Source organism: Capra hircus, assembly GCF_001704415.2.
Source record: "Capra hircus breed San Clemente chromosome X unlocalized genomic scaffold, ASM170441v1, whole genome shotgun sequence".
Lineage (NCBI taxonomy): Eukaryota > Metazoa > Chordata > Mammalia > Artiodactyla > Bovidae > Capra > Capra hircus.
Genome location: NW_017189517.1, coordinates 46191024 through 46204288, shown reverse-complemented (window position 1 = coordinate 46204288; position 13265 = coordinate 46191024).

Here is a 13265-nt window from a genome sequence, read left to right as displayed (position 1 = left end):
CGCAATGTATAATAATGTTACATCATATGAGATCTGGTAGAAACAAGAATGACAGAGCATATGAGGAGTTAATCATTTAATATTATTTCTAAATTATGTAAAGTGATTCCCAAGACAAATGTTATCTTCATTTTGACATCAAATCCATGTTAACTTGATAAGCAGAAAGAAGACTGCTGCTTTATATTTTCTTTACCTTTTCCTTTAGATTCATAAGTCAATAGTAAGTTGGCTTGTTTCTTCACAAAAGACAGAACTACATCAATAGATATCATCCATGAAATAAAATTCAGATCATACCCCAGGGAAACAGATTTTCCCCAGATACTCTTAAAATCCCCGCAGTGGTCAACCAACTGTTCTAACCTCTCTGTCTTTCACATGGACAGAAATTGCTTTCTTTCTTGAATTCAACAGATTTGGCTTTTTCTAAGGCAGCCCTAAGGGACATTCTGAAAGCTTTCTCAAGATGGTATCATTTATTTATCTGCCACAGAGAAATGCAAGCAAAAAGCCATGTTGTAAGTAACAGCTAGAATTACATTTGAAGTCCTTCTCTCCTTACACTCAGGTCAAGGCCTGGCTGTTTAGTTCTCAACCACAGAGTAAGTCATTGTTACTATTTTGTAAAAGGAAGCAAACTGAGGAAAAGTGAGGCAACTCTTTTAGGGAAGAGGAGGAAAAAAAAAAAGATCAGTGGGAAACTCAATAATCTACTTTCTCCAGTTGGAGAGCAGGCTTTATCTTTCCTTTCAAGAATATATATGGAAGAGCTCATCTTTTCCTTCGATCATGTCAATGAAAATTTCCTCGTGTTGCTACTGAGAATTCTGAAGACACTTCCAAAGGAGTTTTGACATCATCTTTATGATTAAAGGAAATACGTTTAAATGAAAGTTGGGAAGATTGCAGCAAAAAAATCATCAAAACAAAATTTAGCATTTTAGCTTAGGAGGCATCTCATATTAGTGGATTAAAGATTATATTTTTGAAGTCCTGCCTATTATAAAAACCCCCAGGTTCTGTGAAAAGTTTTATTTCCAAGACGTGGTGGAGCTTCAAAGAACATATACTCAGCCCAACATAAGCAGTCAATCTACTCGAAGACTCAATGCATTAAGGGCACCATATTTTTTAAATTAATTTATTCATTTTAATTGGAGGCTAATTACTTTATAATATTGTAGCGGTTTTTGCCATACATTCACATGAACCAGCCATGGGTGTACATGTGTTCCCCATCCTGAACCCCCCTTCCCACCTCCCTCCCTATCCCATCCCTCAGGGTCATCCCAGTGCACCAGCCCTGAGCACCCTATCTCATGCATTGAACCTGGACTGGTGATCTATTTCATATATGATAATATATATGTTTCAATACTATTCTCTCAAATCATCCCATCCTCACTTTCTCCCACAGAGTCCAAAAGTCTGTTCTTTACATCTGTGTCTCTTTTGCTATCTCACGTATAGGGTCATTGGATAATATATATGTTTCAATGCTATTCTCTCAAGTCATCCCATCCTCACTTTCTCCCACAGAGTCCAAAAGTCTGTTCTTTACATCTGTGTCTCTTTTGCTATCTCACGTATAGGGTCATTGTTACCATCTTTCTAAATTTTATATATATTCATTAATATACTGTATTGTTGTTTTTCTTTCTGACTTACTTCACTCTGTATAATAGGCCTCCAATTTCATTCACCTCATTAGAACTGACTCAAATGCATTCTTTTAAATAGCTGAGTAATATTCCATTCTGTATATGTACCCCTGCTTTCTTATCCATTTGTCTGCTGAGGGACATCTAGGTTGCATCCATGTCTTGGCTACTGTAAACAGTGCTGCGATGAACATTTGGGTACATGTGTCTCTTTCAATTCTGGTTTCCTCGGTGTGTATGCCCAGCAGTGGGATTGCTGGGTTGTATGGCAATTCTATTCCCAGTTTTTTAAGGAATCTCCACACTGTTCTCCATAGTGGCTGTACTAGTTTGCATTCCCACCAACATTCTCTTTTCTCTGCACCCTCTCCAGCATTTATTGTTTATAGGCTTTTTGGTAGCATTCTGATACCATTCTGACCAGCGTGAGATGGCACCTCATTGTGGTTTTGATTTGCATTTCTCTGATAATGAGTGATGTTGAGCATCTTTTCATGTGTTTGTTAGCCATCTGAATGTCTTCTTTGGAGAAATGTCTGTTTAGTTCTTTGGCCCATTTTTTGATTGGGTCGTTTATTTTTTTGGAATTGAGCTGCAGGAGCTGCTTGTATATTTTTGAGATTCTTTGTCAGTTGCTTCGTTTGCTATTATTTTCTCTCATTCTGAAGGCTGTCTTTTCACCTTGTTTATAGTTTCCTTCATTGTGCAAAAGCTTTTAAGTTTAATTAGGTCCCATTTCTTTATTTTTGCTTTTATTTCCATTACTCTGGGAGGTGGGTCATAGAGGATCCTGCTGTGATTTATGTCAGAGAGTGTTTTGCCTATGTTTTCCTCTAGGAGTTTTATAGTTTCTGGTCTTACAATTAGATAATTAATCCATTTTGAGTTTAGTTTTGTGTATGGAAGGGCACTATATTTTGTGTCTTGAGAATCATGTATATAAAAACGTATCCCTCTGCAAATGAATATAAAAACTGATGGCACATGTCTGTACAATTGAATTATATATAAACTATAAAGAATTAATAAGCAGGAACCTCAATTAAATAGATTTGGGAAACCAGAAGGGAGAACTCTCATGCCCTGTGATGATAACAGAGCCCAACAGAAAGAAGAAACACTCCTATTCTTTCCTAGCAAGGACTTAGCCAATGAAAAACCATGGATTCTTTGTTTACTACAGGCCACCCAACTTCCTTTTCTATTTAAAATATGTTCTCGTTCCTTGCCCTGTGGGGACTTGCTTGTGGCTTGCCATAGTTGCAGACCCTGAATGGCAATTCTCTGCTGATCTAGTCTTTGCTAGAGAGATATCTGATGGTTCATTTGATGCTAATCAACATTTGGTGCCCTTACAGGAACCAGAGAAGACTCCTGTTGGTTCTAGGACTCGTAAGCAAATAGGTGTGGTGCCCAAAATTGAGCCCTTGTTGCACACTGCTTTTCTTGCCAACCCTGGAGTTCAAAGGTACATCTTTCTCCTGGATCTGAATTCATGTCCTTGTGAAATGGAATATCTGCCATATCAGTAAACAAGGATGTCACAGCTATCTGGGATTCTGGTCCTCCAATGTTAATTTCTGAGTCATGTGGACAAGCAGCAGACATGAATTCCAGAACCATGCTGACAAGCAGTGCCACTCTCTACAGGAGGAACTTCAGGGTGTCACAGTCATCAGTAATTACAGCCCTTGTGTGTGAGCAGAAGGCCTTAAGGGAATTCAAGAAAAAGAACAAGATCTCTGTAAACATGCAGGATGCTGGCCCCGGATAGCTGAGATGCAAATAAAAGGACTGACTTCAATAAGCCCAGACTCTTGCATCTCCCCATGCACAGAAGAATGTCAAATTCCTTAAATTTATACATGGTTTTCCTTACTTAAAAATAATCTTTAACGTTCATATAGTCTGCCCCTTTTTTGTAAGCTTGTATATACCCTGACTTATGTCCTGCCTCCTTGGAGCAGTCTCTCAGGGCTACTTAACATTCCCACCAAATAAAATAACTCTCTACATTCAGGTTGTAAATGTATTTTTTAGTCAACACCCTCTTTGCATTTGAAGCCTCCCCCCAGCATGGCACTAGTGGTAAAGAACCTGCCTACCAACGCAGGAGACGCAGGTTTGATCCCTGGGTCAGAAAGGTCCCCTGGAGGAGAGAATGGCAACTGTCAGGGGAGTGTGTAATTTCCTCAGTTCTGTCTCATCACAACAAAAATTTGAACTGACGGATGTTAAAGCCCTTGGCACATCACAGCTCTCAGACAGTGTTACTGCTCCATGTTACAGCTCAGTTTTATTTAGAAATAAAGGAAAATACATCCTTGAGGCATGAGGGCTGCTGCTGCTAAGTCGCTTCAGTCATGTCCGACTCTGTGCGACCCCACAGCCAGCAGCCCACCAGGCTCCCCCGTCCCTGGGATTCTCCAGGCAAGAACACTGGAGTGGGTTGCCATTTCCTTCACCAATGCATGAAAGTGAAAGTGAAGTTGCTAAGTTGTGTTCAACTCTTAGGAACCCCATGGACTGCAGCCTACCAGGCTCCTCCAGAGGCATGAGGGCATGCTGACCCAAAAGACTTGAAGAGGAGAGAGAGAGAGAGAAAAAAAAAAAGAGAGAGAGAGAGAAAGAAAGCACGCATGCATACACGCACAGGAGAGAGACCCCTGGCCCTTTGACTCCTCTTTTTATATGTTTTTTCCTCCCCCTGGGCCTGCCCTATGTAAACTGGGCTAGCCAGGAGTGCTCTTTGCTCTACCTGAAGTCCTCACTCTGGTCCTCTTGAAGGAGGAAACAGACAGAACAGACTCCATCTTGAAAGCAGGACCCCATATTGGGCTGGACTGTGGACTTTGAGCTATATGCCGAGTATCTATGGAAATAACATACCAACTGGAAAACCAGACCTTCCCCCCACACCTTGGAAGAGCCCCAGGGCTCATACCTAGACTCTCCATCACCTAAAAGAATACCCTAATTGTCTGTGTAACCAAATAGAATCATAAATTCTATTATGCTTATTGGGGTATGATCACAGGCCTATTGATAATTCTCCACTGTTAACTACCTAGGCTTAAGGCAAATGAATCACTGGTTAACTTTGATTGTATCTTTTTTTTCCTTTGTTCAGACTAGTTTCAGGGAATTTGGAGGGGTGGATTTGGACACATCCACTTAGGGTATATAATGTTTTCACAAAAACTGGTCAGGGTCCTTGGCTAAGAGGAGACTCTGCCTTGGGCCCACCGGTGTAATAAACTGCACTCCACTATCTGCTTTGTCCTTCTGAATGAGTTTGTTTCCCGGAACGCATTGGTACAGCATTTGGTGCATTGTCTGGGAAACTCCTCACTTCAAGGAGACAAGTCCCATTTGGGTCTACTCTGAGGCCTTGCAGTTCAAATCTTCTAGAAGGGGGAAGGCACCTCACCCTTCTAGAAGGATTCTGCTTCTCAATGCTGGACCTTTCACGTTAGCAGGTAGTGGATGGCAGCAGGGGAACTGAGCACTCAGGTGAGGAGGAACCCCCCCAGAAAGGTGAAAGAGGAGGCCTGATCACCCCACTGGAGGGACTAGAAGGGGCACGGACCCACAGGAGCCTGGAATAGGCAGGTGGCAGCGATTGCTTAGTACACAGGTTGACAAAACTGTTAGAGCTTAGGAAGGAAATTTGTGAATATCATTGAGAAGGTGGTGTCCACGCCATCTTGGGGAAAATTATTACAAAGCAATTGCCAGGGGATTGTTAGGAGAAGCTTGGTCTTTGTGTGTTCATATTCTGCCCTCCCCAAGGAGGTGTCTCATCTGCTGTGAAATTCTTGACCCCCTCAGAATTGTCAGGATAGAAGGAGGGGGATACATAAGTGAGTATGAATTGACTTTTCCAGAGACGGCCTGGGATGTGGGATATTTAACCCATCTGTGTTTTCATCCGCACCCAATCAAGCCCACCAAGGCAGAACGGACTTTAAAAGTTAAGGGAGAAACAGTCTTGGACCAGGTGGTGTTCTGGTTTGGCAGTGCTGACTGGCACGTGAAGACACACCGATCCCCCTTCTCCCTCTGAGATCTGGCAAGTAAGGTTCTTCTCACCCCAATTAGGAAGGAGGTGGAATGGCAATTTAAGTGTTTCATGGAGTGGAAATATACATAGGGTACTGAGAACTTCTTAGAACGAAAAGGAAAAGTAGAAGAAGGTCCGAGAAGGTAAGCAAGATGAGGGGAAGTGAATCTAAGGCAACTGTATTGGAGTGCATAATTAAAAATTTAAAGAAGGGATTTGTAGGGGACTATGGGGTGAAGATGACTCCTAACTGCCCCCACATATTCTGTGAGGTCAAATGGCCCCCTATGGGAGTAGGATGGCTGCCAGAGAACACCATGAACTTAGAAATAGTGGAAGCAATCTATACAGCAGTCATAGGAGAGCCAGGACACCTGAATCAATATCCATATATTGACTCATGGCTAGGGTCAGCTCAAGACCCTCCTACTTGGACAAGGTTCTATATCCAGAAAGAAAAGGGGAAAATATTAATGGCACAAAAATTGACTGATGATTTAAAAAAAAAAAATTCTACAGGATTTGGACGAGGATGACCTGACCCCTCCCCCATACTGAATAATGATGTGCCTGCCTCCTAGTGCTCCACCAGGATCGGAGGCCGCCTTAACGCCCAATTCAGGGCCAGGTGAAGTTCCTGCAGTAGTCGCTGCTCTTCCATCAGCTCTCCCAGAGATCATAGAGCCGCCATTTGGGCAGGCTCTGATTCCAACGATGGAGATCTCTGGTCAAAGTCCCCAGAATTCCACCTCAGCTGGACCTCCTAGACTGTATCCCCCTCTCCCAGTGAGTAGGGGAAGGGGGAAGAAAACAGGAATTAGACAGAGGCTGCCCTCCACCAAGGAACAGGGGGAAAGAACCCCACTACAGATGCCCCTCAGAGAGCTACAACAGCCTCCGGTTCAGGACGCATGTGGGCACTACCATCAGCCCCTTGTAGCCTATTATTACCAGCCATTTTCCTCTACAGATATATTAAACTGGCAGAGACACACTCCACCATACTCAGGGGAGCCACAAGCCATGATTAGGCTAGGAGACTATTTTTCAAACCTACCGCCCTATATGGGATGACATAATCCAACTACTAGTCTCCCTTTTCAGCCCTGAGGAAAGACACAAGATCCTAACTGAGGCCAGAAAAGGGTTAAGAGAAATGGCACCTGAGGGTACTGCAAATCTGCAGCAGTGGGCAGAACTAGCCACCCCCGATGAGAGGCCCAACTGGGACTGTAACACAGAGGAAGGGAGGGGCCACCTGGAGAGATATCGGGCAGCTATTTTACAAGGTCTCAAGAGGGGGGCCCAAAAACCTATGAGTATGGCAAAAACCCTCCAAAGTGATTCAAAGGGAAAGCAAATCACCCTCTGAGTTCTTTGAAAGACTGTGCAAGGCCTGTAGACTTTATACACCAAAAGATCTAGAGGCTGCTGGGTCTCAGATGGTGATAAATGCAGCCTTTGTGTCTCAAGCCTACCCCAAAAATGTCAGATGGGGGACTCCAATTGACTCAATTTTTATACATCCCTGAATGCCCAGTACCTTTGTTGGGAAGAAACTTGCTGTATAAATTGGGGGCACAAGTGACCTTTCCCCACAACAAAAGACCCACTCTTTGAGTGGGCTCAACCACCTATTTACATTTCCTCTCAGTAACCCCTCAAGATGAATGGAGGTTGCATGATCTCCCTGAAGAGAAACCAGATGGGCTAAACAGTTGAGAAAGAGAGTTAACTCAACAATTCCCTGAGTTCTGGATGGAAGACAACACCCCAGGCTTGCAAAACAAGTCCCACTGTTAACAAAACTCAAACCCAGTACAATTACATCAGCACCCGCCTTGGGCCTACAAGACCTTGCTAAGCCATTAACTCTTTACATGACTGAAAAGGACAAGGTGGCTATGGGAGTGTTGTCCCAGACTATGGGGACATGGGACAGACTGTGGCTTATCTCTCAAAATGGCTGGACAATGTTGTCACTGGGTGGCTGGGATGCTTATGGGCAGTTACTGCAGTTGCCTTACTGGTCCGGGAGGCAACCAAGCTGACTTTGGGCAAAGATTTGATAGTAAAAGTCCTTCATGAGGTCAACACTCTCCTGTGAGGGGACCTCCATAAATGGCTGTCGACATCCCAGATTACTCAATACCAGGGACTGTTATGTGAGAACCCCCATGTTACTATTGAGCCTTGTCAGGCCCTGAATCCAGCCACTCTCCTTCCTGTGCGAAAATGTGGGCCTTCACATGATTGCAAAGAAATATGCCAGCAGACCTGACTTGAGAGACCAGCCAATCCTGGACCCAGATTTGGTCCTGTACACCAATGGCACCAGCCTGGTGAAACAAGGACAAGGACTGTTGGGATATGCAGTAGTCATGGAAGAAACCATCGTTGAGGCTAGCTCTCTGCCATCACACTGGTCTGCTCAATGGGCTGAACTATACGCTCTAACCCAGGCCCTCCAGCTGTCAAAAGGTAAGAAGACAAACATTTCCACAGATTTCAGGTATGCTTTTGCCACACTACATGTACACAGGGCCCTGTATAAGGAGAGAGGCCTTTTGACAGCTAGTGAAAAAGATATTAAAAATAAGGAAGAAATTAAGACCCTATTAAATGCTGCCTGGGAGCCAGAAAGGGTTGCAGTCATACACTGCGGAGGACATCAAAAAGAGGATAACCCCCGAGCTCGGGGAAACAGACTGGCAGATGAGACCGCCAAACAAGCAGCTGAGGGCTTGGGGGTGACAAGTGAAGCCCCTATTAAAGCTTTTATATTTGCAGAGCTGTCTGAGCTAACACTGGACTCTCCAAAATACAGTGAAACCCAAAACCAACTAGCCAAAGCTGAAGGGCCCATCAAGACTGAAAAGGGATGGTGGGAACTGCCAAGTGGCAAATTATTGGTACCGGGGGAGCTGGCACCCACTCTGGTAAGCCAAACACACCAAGCAACCCACGTAGGCCATGATAAACTGGAAAAGCTAATTTGAAAATATTTCTTGGTTCCCTGCCTATCTTCCCTATGCAGGACAAAATCTCAGAACTGCACTGCCTGCTCACAGGTCAATGCTGCCTCTTGGCACAGACAAATGTCCAGGGATTCAACTAAAAGGCACACTGTCCTTTGAACGCCTTGAAGTGGACTTCACCGAAATGAAACCTCACTGACACTACCGTTACTTGCTGGTCATGGTATGTACATTCTCAGGATGGGTAGAAGCTTTTCCTACCCGGACTGAAAGAGCATCAGAAGTAGCCCGGTGCCTGCTTAGGGAGATAGTTTTCAGATTTGGATTTCCTACCAGCATTGGATCAGACAGTGGCCCAGCTTTCGTAGCTGATTTAGTACAACAAGCAAACAAAACTTTAAACGTCAAGTGGAAATTACATACAGCATATAGGCCCCCGAGTTCTGGGATGGTGGAGGGAACCAACTGGACACTTAAAGAGACACTCTCCAAGTAGATCATAGAGACTGACTGCTCCTGGGTGGACTTGTTTCCTATGGCTCTGCTCAGACTCGGGATGACTCCACGGTCCCATGGCTATTCTCGGTACAAAATTGTGTACAGGAGGCCCCCTCTCATAGTAAAACAAGTGTCAACAAATTTGCCTCAGGTAAGGGGAGATGAGATTTCACAACAGATGGAACAACTGGGTAAGGTAATAAATCAGGTAACTAAGTTTGTACAAGAAAGGGTGCCGTTCCCTCTTGGGGAACAGATTCACGAATTTCTGCCTGGGGATCAAGTGTGGGTCAAGGACTGGAAAGACGACTCCTTGACCCCACATTGGAAGGGTCCATATACTGTTGTTCTAACCACCCCTATGGCAGTTAAAGTTGCAGGTGTCACCCCCCCTGAATCCACCACATGAGGATGAAGAGAATATACCACGCCGACCCAGAAAACGCTGAGTGGACTGTGCGGAGGGATGCCACTGACCCTCGAGAGACTAAGATCATCCTTAAGAAGAAGAAGGAAAAGAAGATCCTGGACAAGCCCCTTAAGGATGAAGCCACATAATCAACTCCTGCTGCTTGGCCTCATCAATGTGATTTTGAATTTAACTTCTGTTTCAACTCAGGACAATGTTTTCATTTCATGGATACATTCCTATGCGGACTTCCACAACACCTCCAACTGCTGCATATGTGGGGCTCGGCCTCTGTGAAGGATGGTCTTCCTTGGTGAGTGTCACCACTCCACCAAGGAGATTTTAAACCACTCTGCTCTTTTCTGAGATGATGAAAAGAGACTTTCCTTTCTCTTGTCAATCATAATCTCTCCCTGCTGTCTCGGTGTAAGCCAGACCTACAGTCAATAGACTCGGGTCATGGGGTTACATTTGATGTAAACACCAGTTTCATAGAAGTAACAAAATCCTATACCTCATATTTAAAGAACAAAAAGGAAGAAAGCTCCCTGACCAGCAAGGGAGGACAGGCCTCTAGGTATGTTAAACAATTCTACCAAGTCTGGGATGAATATTTCTGGATGACCCCAGAAAAGAGTGAATTAATTACTCCTGCCACTATATGCTGGGAACAAAAAGAACAAAGGGTAGGGTTTAGTGTCCATCCACTAGACCCAAAAGAACTAAAATATATGGGGTATCCATCCCCCGAACAATGTAAATGAACATTCGAGGTCACATACAACCCCAACCAGTCCATCCATTAGCCAGGCTCTGATTGGAAATATAACCCTGGAATCCACTGAGTGGTGCCCAACAGAACCCAATGGTTTTGTGGGCCTAACCTTTGCTCTTGGTTACCAATCGGCTGGGTAGGCTGCTGCACACTGGGATTTGCTTTTGCCCATGGCAGCATAAAGCCTAACCTACAACAAGCCCTGGTAAATCTATTTATTTACATGCTAGGTGGACAAGGTCTGTGTTTCAATGGTATGAGTATATTGCTGCTTTATTCATACCTTCTATAGGGACAACAGATATTATGATTAAAGTAGAAGCCTTGAATAATTTCACAAAACAGGCCCTCCTAGATAGTGCTAAAGCCATCCAAGCCTTAAATGAAGAACAAATCCAAAAGAGAAAAGCAGTAATTCAAAATAGAATGGCTTTGGACATGTTCACAGCTACTCAAGGAGGGACCTGTGCTATAATTAAAGTTGAATGTTGTGTATATATTCCTAATTTATCTGACAGTGTATCAGTTGCTTTAGATGACATGAAAAACCAGGTAAAAGCAATGTCAAATGAAAACATTCCTTTCTGGACTTCGGTCCTATATTGGATGAAGGGTGATTGGTGGAAAACTATATTTACCATTGTTATAGTTGCCTTGATAGTTCTGCTTTGTGAACCCTGCATTTTACAATGTATTATGAACTTTGTAACCCAAAGGTTGGTGTCATTCTCCCAAATTGGCAGTCAGAGAGCCAGGGTGCAATATATCCCTAGATGCTCATACTATGAGTTAAGAGCATCAAGAAGGGGGGATGAAGGAGGAAACAGACAGAACAGGTTCCATCTTGAAAGCAGGACTCCGTCTTGGGCAGGACTGTGGACTTTGAGCTATATGCCTAGTATCCATGGAAATGACACACCAACTGGAAAACCAAAACCCACCCCATCGCCTCGCCCCCCATGGAAGAGCCCCAGGGCTTGTACCTAGACTCTCCATTGCCTAAAAGAATATGCTAATTATCTGTGTAGCTGAATAGAATCATAAATTCTATTATACTTATTGGAGTATGACCACAGGCTTATTGATAACTGTCCACTGTTAACTACCCAGGCTGTATGCAGGTCAGGAAGCAACAGTTAGAACTGGACATGGAACAACAGACAGGTTCCAAATAGGAAAAGGAGTACGTCAAGGCTGTATATTGTCACCCTGCTTATTTAACTTATATGCAAAGTACATCGTGAGAAACACTGGGCTGGATGAAGCACAAGCTGGAATCAAGATTGCTGGGAGAAATATCAATAACCTCAGATATGCAGATGACACCATCCTTATGGCAGAAAGTGAGGAAGAACTAAAGAGCCTCTTGATGAAAGTGAAAGAGGAGAGTGAAAAAGTTGGCTTAAAACTCAACATTCAGAAAACTAAGACCATGGCATCCAGTCCCATCACTTCATGGGAAATAGATGGGGAAACAGTGGCTGACTTTATTTTTCTGTGCTCCAAAATCACTGCAGATGGTGATTGCAGCTATGAAATTAAAAGATGCTTACTCCTTGGAAGGAAAGTTATGACCAACCTAGACAGCATATTACAAAGCAGAGACATTACTTTGTCAACAAAGGTCTGTCTAGTCAAGGCTATGGTTTTTCCAATAGTCATGTATGGATGTGAGAGTTGGACTATAAAGAAAGCTGAGCACCAACGAATTGATGCTTTTGAACTGTGGTGTTGGAGAAGACTCTTGAGAGTCCTTTGAACTGCAAGGACATCCAACCAGTCCATCCTAAAAGAAATCAGTCCTGGGTGTTCATTGAAAGGACTGATGTTGAGGCTGAAACTCCAATATTTTGGCCATCTGATGCAAAGAGCTGACTCATTTGAAAATCGCCAGTCTATGTCCGACGCAGGATACAGTATACTTGGGGCTGGTGCATGGGGATGACCCACAGAGATGTTATGGGGAGGGAGGTGGGAGGGGGGTTCATGTTTGGGAACACATGTAAGAATTAAAGATTTTAAAATTAAAAAAATAAAAAATAAAAAAATAAAGCAAAAAAAAAAAAAAAAAAAGAAAAGACCTTGCTGCTGGGAAAGATTGAGGGCAGGAGGAGAAAGGGACAACAGAGGATGAGATGGTTAGATGGCATCACTGACTCAATGGACATGAGTATGGGTAAACTCTGGGAGTTGGTGATGGACAGGGTGCCTGGTGTGCTGTGGTTCATGAGGTCACAAAGAGTCAGACACGACTGAGCAAGTGAACTGAACTACCTAGGCTAAAGGCACATGAATCACAGGTTAACTTTGATTGTATCTTTCTTTTCCTTTGTTCAGACTAGTTTCAGGGAATTTGGGGAGGTGGGTTTGGGCACATACACTTAGGGTATATAAGCTTTTCACAAAAACTGGTCGGAGTCTTTGGCTAAGAGGAGACTCTGGATTGGGCCTGCTGGTGTAATAAACTGCACTCCACTATCTGCATTGTCCTGAGTGAGTTTGTTTCACAAAACTCATGGCTACAACACTCTGACTTTCCTTTTGTTCTATTTTCACGGGCTTTTCCCTCCCTTGTCTTTTGGCCACCGTCATTCTGGACTCCTTTTTCCTATTCTAACTACCTAACAGCAAGCCACTCCAGTATTCTTGCCTGGAGAATCCCATGGGCAGAGGAAACTGGCAGGCTACAGTCCATAGGGTTGCACAGAGTCTGACATGACTAAAGTGAAGCCACACAGCAAGCAAAGCAAGCATTTACTCAAGATCCATTCAAAGATTTTGTCTTATGGTTAAAGCCTTCCCTGTATGCAAGTGCTCATTTGGTATTAATACTTCAGTCAGCTTTGGGATCAGACTGTTTGACTGAAACTGGCCGGCC